The 9631-nt window shown below is 40.8% G+C and overlaps 1 long non-coding RNA gene across 1 annotated transcript in view; it reads right to left on the bottom strand.

The window, feature by feature from the left end:
* Positions 1–822: 822 nt before the first annotated feature.
* The window catches only part of LOC117765408, a 39213-nt gene continuing 30404 nt past the window's right edge, over positions 823–9631 (bottom strand). The window contains exon 3 of the long non-coding RNA XR_004614571.1: positions 823–1134. This is a non-coding gene — a long non-coding RNA (uncharacterized LOC117765408). The remainder of the gene's footprint in view (positions 1135–9631) is intronic.

Below are 9631 nucleotides of genomic sequence, written 5' to 3'. Positions count from 1 at the left end.
CAGAGTCCTGACTTCCATCCCCAGGAAGTTTCACTGCAATTCACACATGACCCACAGGGGGCAGGTGTGTCAACAGCTCCCAGTGAAACCAACAGCAAGGTGGGTCCAGCCTCTCAGGTAACCTCAAGGAAACTTAACCAAGTCCAGTTGACCTGTTTTCTAGCACTTGGATATACCATGATCTGGATGACTGAGTGTCTTCACAGGCAGATAACATTAATCATTAAACCTAGCACTGGAGTCAGCTCAGCTTTTACAGCCCATTGCTCTGCTCACAGTTCTAAATTCATGCTTATTTCTGTTCCCTTTCAAAGTTCGCAAACGGTTCCTACATGTGTTGTTGGCTGTTACAAGATACTGTAACACACCACGCCCACACAGCTAAGAGTTGGTTTGATATGTGAGCAGATATTGTTTTTCTGACATGATAACTGATCACATGATGAGTGCAGGAAGTGGACGAGTGATTTTACCAAGAGTTTTCACCAAACTTCTGACGTGTTCAGAGGTGGAGGTGCGTTCAGGTATACTCAGACTCCACTCTTCTTCATCTATATCTGAAAGTGAAAGTTGAACACAACTCAAACACAGACCATGTTCACAGTAGTTCTCTGACATTGAAACTTCCATGATAACACCAGTACACAGCAAACAGATAGCTGATCTCTAATTCTCAGGTGGCTGTTGAAACCTGCAGCTCTCTTGTCTTTAATAAAACAGTTTTTCACCACAGAAACATGAGACGTTCAGGGTTTGAACCCTCAAGGTTGAAAGCACTTATTGGAAATCGCTTTGGATAAAAGCGTCAATTAAATGAAATGTAATGTAATGAGATGTTTAAGGGACACGTCATAGAAGACAACACACTATCTGTTGCACTGTTTCAGTTCCAGCAAACCTATGGGGCCGATTTATCAGCGACATCTTAACAATCTACTGGTTCACTCCTGCTCTTTATTATGCAACATTCAGAGGTTATATAGAAATACAGTCTGCTTACCGTCGTTAATAAGATAAGACCTTCTGCAGGTTCCGTCTATAGGCAGTTAGTTTTCACTTCACAGCGAAGGGAAGGTGTTACTTCCTGGATCAGTAAGACTTCGGTAAAGTTGGAAACATATTCACAGATTCGGACTTCCCGGATAAATAAGTCATAAGCGAAACGTTGTTAAAACACAATCGCTGCATAATTCCCACCGTAGTAAGGTGGACAACTGGCTACAGGCCAGTTATCATCAATATGAGTCGTCCTCCGTGATGGACACAGAACATTGGTGTCTATGTACAGCCTGCTGTGAGACGAGTGCGCAGGGACCGTCTACAAAGTGCAACACCGAAAAGAGATATTACACAAATATTCAATAACCTCACTGTAATACTGTATATTCTCACCAAAATCATGTCACGGGTCCAGCGAGTCCTGCTGGCTATGTTACAGTACTAAGTTTGGGAAAAAGGGATTTTGCTTAAGTTTTGGAAATATTTATTATGAAAGATATTCAATAACTTCTCTCAATTACTGTATATTCTCGCCAAAATCATGTCACAGGACCAGGGTCTCCTGCTGGCTATGCTACAGTACTTAGTTCAGATAAAACATGTTCTAATACTTGGCCCTAAACACCTTAGATATACATTATCTCATGATATAGCTGCGCTAGACGACACTGCCCTTGCTTCCAATGAAACAGTCAGGAACTTGGGAGTGATCATCGATCCTGATTTCTCCTTTAATTCTCACTTAAAACAAATTTCTAGGACCGCCTTCTTTCACTTGCCTAACATCTCAAAAAGATGCAGAAAAACGAGTCCACGCCTTTGTTACATCCAGACTTGATTATTGTAATTCCTTATTATCAGGCTCCAGCAGTAAGTCGTTAAAGACTCTGCAGCTTGTCCAAAATGCTGCAGCACGTGTCCTGACAAGAAGCAGGAAAAGAGACCACATTTCTCCTGTATTAGATTCACTACACTGGCTTCCGGTTAAATCTAGAATAGAATTTAAATTTTCTCCTCCTCACCTTCAAGGCCCTTAACAATATGGCACCATTACACCTCAAAGAGCTGATAGTACCTTATCAACCCACTAGAGCACTGCACTCCCAGAATTCAGGCTTACTTGTCGTCCCTAAAGTCTCTAAAAGTAGAGTAGGAGCCAGAGCTTTCAGCTATCAAGCTCCTCTCCTGTGGAATCATCTCCCACTTTCAGTTCGGGAGGCAGACACCATCTGTACGTTTAAGAGTAGGCTTAAAACCTTCCTTTACGATAACGCTTATAGTTAGAGCTGGTCCAGGCTTGTCTTAGACCTGCTCTTAGTTATGCTGCTATAGGTCTAGAACAACAGTCTAGAACTTTTTAGGCCACGCAGCCCCTTCTACATCCCGACCGGTTTCACGTAGCCCCAATCCCCCACACCTTCAAAAAAACAGCGACAGAGCCTATTTATAGCTGCATGCAAAGCATCATCTTTAATCATGAACACATGATCAGAACACACGTAACAAAATAATCAAGAGATCGCAACAATGCGCTCTCACATTCGAATGAAACTGAAACACTGCAACAAGGTTTCAATAAATTTCAACAAAGTTACACAAGCCGTCACTTTTAAAGAGCAACGAGGATGGCGAGGACACACGCGCAGGCTCAGAGGCAGATTTGCCCATCATGAGAGAACATGGGGAAAAATGCTGTCATATTTTCAGCCGCATTAAAGAAAAATTGCATCAAATTAAATTTACAATTAACCATACATAACAGCGGTTACGGAAATTAGAACACCATTAATCTGAATCAAATTACAATAAAGTTACACACGATCCACCCCGTAAAGAACAAAGAGTGGCACATGCATAGGCTCAGAAACAGATATGGATAAAAAAGATGATCCATTTGAGGATTTTCAAGTGCAGCGCAGGTGGCTCAGCCTGCAGCAAGAGAGAGAGAGAGAGGGAGAGGGAGGGGGAGAGAGCACCATTACATGTTTCCTCTCGCGCACCCCCTAGAGGCAGCTCGTGCACACCACACTTTGGGAATCCCTGTGCTGGATGATGTCAGCTCTATGAAAGTGAAGTCGTACCATGCCAGTGAAACGGCTCGACAGTTTCTTGCCTCTGTTCAGTCCAAAATAAAAAACAGATATGACCAGAAATCGGTGTTGAGAAAGTTCCAGCCTGGTGATAACTTTCTGGTTTTGTTACCAGTTGGGGGTTCAGGCCTGCAGGCTAAAGTTTACGGTCCCTATGTTGTGGACCGCCATTTGAGTGACAGTGATTATGTGATTAAAACTCACGAAATCCTGAGTATGTCATGTAAACATGTTAAAATGTTAGTCCTCTAGCGACACCAATCTGTCTCCCATAGTCCCTGTTTCAATGGTTGTTGCAAATTCCCCGCTTTTGTAATATAACTTTGGGAAGATTAATGCTATCACCAAACCAGATTCTTTTCCGCTGCCATGGATTGAGGACTCTGTTGATTGTGTGGGTTCGGCAAAATTTGTAACAAAACTTGATCTGCTTAAGAGGTATTGAAAGGTGCCCCTGACTCCTCACCCCACAGAAATGTCTGCGTTTATGACACCAGATTATTTTTTGCAGTATAAGGTAATGCCTTTGACCTCAGGAACGCCCCTGCCACATTCCAGCGACTTATGTCTGAGGTGCTCTCTGGTGTTTCAAATTGCGAGGCATATCTAGATGATGTTGTGGCCTATTCCTCTACCTGGGCTGAGCATGTGGCAACCTTAACAGAGATTTTCAGCCATTTGCGTGATGCTTCCCTAACTCTAAATCTAACAAAGTATGAGTTTGGGAAAACAGTGGTGACATATTTGTGCAAGAAAGTCGGACAAGGTCAGGTGTGTCCAGTCAATGCAAAAGTGCAGTCAATTGTAGATTTATCAGCGCCCCAGACCTGACGGGTCCGTTTTTTGGGGATGTGTGGGTACTATCGTGGATTTTTCCAAAACTTTGCGGATATCGTAACTCCCCTGAGTAACCTGTCCAGTCCCTCTAAGCCCTTTGTGTAAACTGGGGAACAATAGTCCGTCAAGGAAGGGGAAGAAGAGAAAGGAGGAGAAAAGGGAGGAAAAAGGGAAAAAAGGAAAAAGAAAGAAGAAATTAGAAATTTTGTATCTATTACTATTTGATAAATGTATTTCTAGCTGCCTAGACACAAATATAACACTTTGGATGTTTTTGGATATTCCGCGAATGGGAATGCGCAGGTGCGTGCTCATTCATCATAAGATGACGAATTTCCTCCTATTTTTATACACATTACGTAGTTATGAGAATAGTTTCTTGTGTCATAACTTTTTCTTTTCCCAACTACCTGTTGGGGATCGAGCTCAGACAAAGGCCGATGATGAGGCCTACCTGGGCTTTGAGAAGCCTGCCAAGAGTTTTTGTCTCGGCCATGAGGCAAAACACCCAGAATGCTTCAGGGGACCCCCATGTTTTTTAACCGCCCGAGTTTAAACTCGGGCCTTCCATTGGCTGAGAGCCAACAGACCCCATGGCCCCCCCTGGAGGGAGGCCGGACACTTCTCAGGTACACAGCTGGACGGATCTTAATTCGTCTGCTTGGGTACCGAGTGGTAAAGTCCCCGCAAAGTTGTCTCTGGCGGTGTTTGAGATCTCCTCTGATCACTCTTTGCATGTTTCCTTTTCTCTCTCTCTCTCTTTTCTCCTAAACCCGCCTGCACACACGTTCCGACCTGCATCCACATAATTCACGTGTTATACCCGTTCGGGGACTTAGATAGTGCGATCGCATCTCAACGCCATTCGGCGCTTTGAACCACGAGATAAACCAAAGCATCCCTTTGTTCTCCATTTCCTGTTGGTCAAACCACGAGTTTATACCGCCATCTTGAATTCGAGCCTACGTCAAATCACGTGGTTAGACCGCCATCTTGAATTCAGTAACACGACACCACGCGGTTAGACCGCCATCTTGAATTCAGTAATATGACGTCATCCCCCGTGACTTCCTACGCCATCTTGACTCCCCCTCCTCTCTCGCACGCACGCACGCACGCACACACACACACAGGTATTGCATGTGTGTTATAAATCGTGTTTGTGGTTTTATCTTTGATATAGTGGTTCTTGTTAGGATAGTAGTCATTAATTAACATTGATGTTATTATCTTAAATAAATTCTATTGTATTTAAAGTACCGGTATTTTTGTGATTATTTGTGCATATGTATGTGAATACAGCTGGATTATGATAGCAGTGCTTGAATTTAAAACCTTCACTGTTCATTATATAATCATCAATAGTAAATATTGAGATTTCTAATTGAACTTTTCCAGATTATGAGACTGATCTTTACAGATTGATTGTTGGTCCCTGATACCAGGGTGGTGTCCCGTCTTTGATAAATTATAATTACAAATTGTATTATTCTTAATTGATCATTTTATTGTTTCTCATTAATTATTTCATTATTCTTAATTGATAACTTTATTGTTTTTAATTAATAATTTTATTATTTTAATAAATTATTTTATTTTATTATTTTAATAATCATATTTTATGATTATTAATAATTAGCCAACATCAAGTCTACCTACTCTTGCACAACATACCTTTACTACCTCCCACTCCACAGGACTCATCACATGACATGGGTGGAGGACATGTCTTCTACTGTACATCAGAGTTAGAATGTCAACTTGTAAATCACACAGCAGTTTCTGTTATTGAATGTTGTCATCTGCTTCATCATTATAATAATCACCATTATTTATTCTTATTGATGTTGTTGTTGTTGTGCTGCTAACTGTCATTAAAAACACCCACTCATACATTGCTGTAAATCAGTTTTATTTGTTCATAGAAATAAGAATTATAGAAACGCTTTTGAAAGATTGAATTTAAACAGACCATGAAAGGTACAATAAATACAATGATTATAATATATCAATACTTAAACTCAAGATCAAAACAGGGCATATGGAATTAACTAACGCAGTAGTTCCAAGAGTTCAATACAAACATTTAAAAAAACAATTTACAATAAAATTATTATTTACAAATATTAACTAGTTACATCTTTACATTCGCAGTCTCCTCTGGAGGCGTGGGTTCGAATCCCACTTCTGACATTGTGCAAATCTGGGCAGAGCCAACATAATGGGCAGGATCTCCAAAAACAATGAGTCAGCCTTCAGGGAAAAGGTAAAAAAACCTGGAGAGCTGGAGCTGCAGCAACAACCTCATAACCCGAACAAAACAGGAGAAGTGATACTGGACTTCAGGAGACATCAGCCCATCAACATCAATGGAGAGAGGGTGAAGGCAGTTCAGACTCTTAAATACCTGGGAGTACCCATCAGCCAGAATATGACGTGGTCCAGCAACACAACTGTGGTGTCCACAGCTGCTGGTTAATTTCTGCAAGTGTGCCATTGAGGCCATGATCACATACTGCAGTAAAGTGTGGTACCCTGGCTGTACCACCGAGAACAAGACCTTTTGATCGCACTGAAATGAGTATGGTCAGATACTCATAAATGAATTGACTGATTGATTGCAGCAGACCCGCTGAAGAGATACCAGCAGGCTGGTGTGAATCCCCCTGTTGCCTTGTATGTGGACTGTGGCTGCTGTGCAGAGGCAGGAGAGACCAAGCTGAAGGCCAGATTCAGAGGGTGTCCAGACATCACTGTGAAGCTGGATATCTGGCACTTCATTCACTGACTTGCCCTGGGATGCAATACATCATATGCTCATCAGCTGTACCCAGTCTTTATGTCACACCTATCAGTGTGCAGCTTCAGTCCCAGGGCCTGTTCTCCCTCTCTGATGGCGGCATTAACAAACATCTGTCCAGAGAGGAGCTGGCTCTACAACCCTGATTCTGAGGAGACAGCTCAACTAATTGAGGAGGAGTATGTGTAGGAAAACGTGGAAGATAATATGGGCCACTGTGACATAACAGATGATCACAGAGTTTTCTCAGGCTCCAGGTTGAGGTTAAGGTTTCCTTGTCTCCCATGGGAGAAATTTGTTTTGGATTACGGGTGCTGCTGCATCAAACTGGACATTGAAGTAAAATCATTAAATACATTATATAAAGACATAACATTTGCCTGAGATAAAACAATTAAGCAGTTTAGTTGCGGAACATTCGCACGGTTCAGGACACTTAAGAAGCCCTCAGCAATCCGCTGTATGTTAGCTGCGAGTTGTGGAGCTACTGACTGAGTGACTTTCGGCTGGTTGAAAAACATTTTTAAGAGACTTTGCAATATTTACCCGATATTTCAACCTTTAATGGGGCCCAAACACAATAACTTTTTTCTTTTCTGGATTTTGCTAGAGAAAAGTCTGGGACATCCACTCATTGATATGTTTGATACACTTACTCAGTGAAAGTAAGGGACTGTAGTACTGAGACGACACTCTGATATAGAATGTTTGTGTTGTCAGCACAAGTACGGTAAGAGATGTCATAATATTCCATAATCTGAGCCAGAGGGAGCATGTAGATATTGAATAAAAGTGGCCCGAGAATGGATCCTTGAGGAACCACACATGTAATCTTTGTTCGCCTAGATACATAATGAACAATTAGGGCAAATAAGTCCCTATCCTGTAAGTAAAATTTGAACCAATTAAGCATTGTCAGTAAGTCCCACCCACTTTTCTAGTCCGTCAAGTAGTATGTTGCGATCGTCCGTGTCAAATGCAGCACTGAGAGTTTTGGATGCATCATTTTTCAGATGTATGTCATTTAAAATTTTAATAAGTGCAGTCTCTGTGCTGTGGTGTGTTCAAAATCCAGACTGAAAATCTAACCCTCTAGAAAATGTTGTTTTGGACCAAGAAAGTGTGAATTTGCAGAAGAACAAACCCTTTCAATGATTTTTTCCAAAAATGGCAGGTTTGATATGGGCCTGTATTTGTTTATTGCCGAAGCATCCAAATTAGACTTTTTTAAGACACTGGTAGGTTTTAAACTCTGAATCAGACTTTGGGTTAATATACAAAGAAAATAGTGATTAGCAAACAGATAAAACTAATGATGTCATAATTTAGGTATTATATGAATTTTATATGATTAAGATAATAAGCAGTTAAAGATAATTCTAAAATAAACTGTTATGAAGAAAGTTAAAAGCAATGGTTGAGTAAAATTAGTGTGTCTTGATTGATTTAATTGGTTTGTGTACCTGTCAGTCAGAGCTACCTGTGGTGCTTGGCCCTTGATGAGGAATAGAAGGTGAGTGGGAGGGGCTAAAAACAACAACCGGGCGGACTGGTGCGGAAATGAAGTAACAAAAACAAATAGTGCAGGCAGTTAGACAGAGGGGGAGGGGGATAGTGTGTTAGTGTGTGAGAGAGAAGGGAGGGGGGCGGGCGGTGACACGCAAATGAGCGATGACACGCAAATTCGTGAAGCGTTCCTCATTTTGTCTGAAATTTTGTCCCGAATTGTCCTAAATTTATGAAAAAATACGACAGCAGGTGGCGCCCTTGTCACGCAGGAGAGACCGACAGCATCACAGCCACCGGAACTGGCCCGAAGCAGCCGCTGGGTGGCGCAGTGGCAGAAGAGACACAGCTGCTGCGAGCTCCGTTTCTAGGATAAATAAATACAAGAGGAACATGTGAGAAGCTGCTCATCGAGATTACAAACATTGAAGAATATAATTATGATTCAAACAATATTAAGTTTATAATAAATCATGAAGCTGAGTAAAATGTTTCTATTTCATAAAACATTGGTCTCTTATTTCTATTTTTATTTTTTGCCATTTGTTAATTTTTCAGTTAATACTTTGTCTACTTGTATATATTGTTGTTTTATGTTCTATGCACCAACCACACCAAGTCAATTTCCTGTATGTGAAAATATACTTGGCCAATAAAAGAATTCTGATTCTGAAGAGACTCAATCAAACACCAGCCGTGAAGTTATTATTATCACAATTACAAACATGATGCCATCATAATATTGATAACAGACATTTATAATTGTAACATTAATTACAAATACAAGACAACACATTTTAAATTATATTATTCTATTATATATACACACACACACAGTCATCAGGTGCTTGTATAGGTGCAGGAGTTTCTCTATCATACATCAGTCACACACTGGCAGCACGGCAGGCGGAGTTGAACCGCTCATGTACAGTAAATCCTAACATCTGTCTTTTGTCACATCTGTCGAGGGAACAACAAGCTGAGTGAGTGTTTACTTCTCAACGGGCCTGGATCTAGAAGTGGGTCAACTTCATTCTGAGCCATTTGAATCAAGTTGATTTCATTCGCTCCTTTAGAATTTGGACATAGGTCTGATTATTTTATTTTATAATTTTTTTATTTTATCTCTGTGATGTCACACATTAAGTTAGTTTTTGGTGCTGCCTTCAGGTGCTGTCACATACAAGTTCCTACGATATTATTCACAATAATTTGCACATGATAAATATGTAGAGATTTAACTAGAGAAGTAAGTCTATCAGAGGTGTGAGCAGCACTAGAACTACACTACTCACAATTCTTACAATGAACAATACCACACATTTTCATATTTCACGTTAGAACTATTTGTAAACTCTGCATTAGACTCTGTTCCTATAGTCATAGTCACCTCTCTAAT

This window comes from Hippoglossus hippoglossus, chromosome 7 (genome assembly GCF_009819705.1).
Source record: "Hippoglossus hippoglossus isolate fHipHip1 chromosome 7, fHipHip1.pri, whole genome shotgun sequence".
Classification (NCBI taxonomy): domain Eukaryota; kingdom Metazoa; phylum Chordata; class Actinopteri; order Pleuronectiformes; family Pleuronectidae; genus Hippoglossus; species Hippoglossus hippoglossus.
The sequence above is the reverse complement of the archived record's forward strand: the minus strand, read 5'-3'. Positions and strand labels throughout refer to the sequence as shown.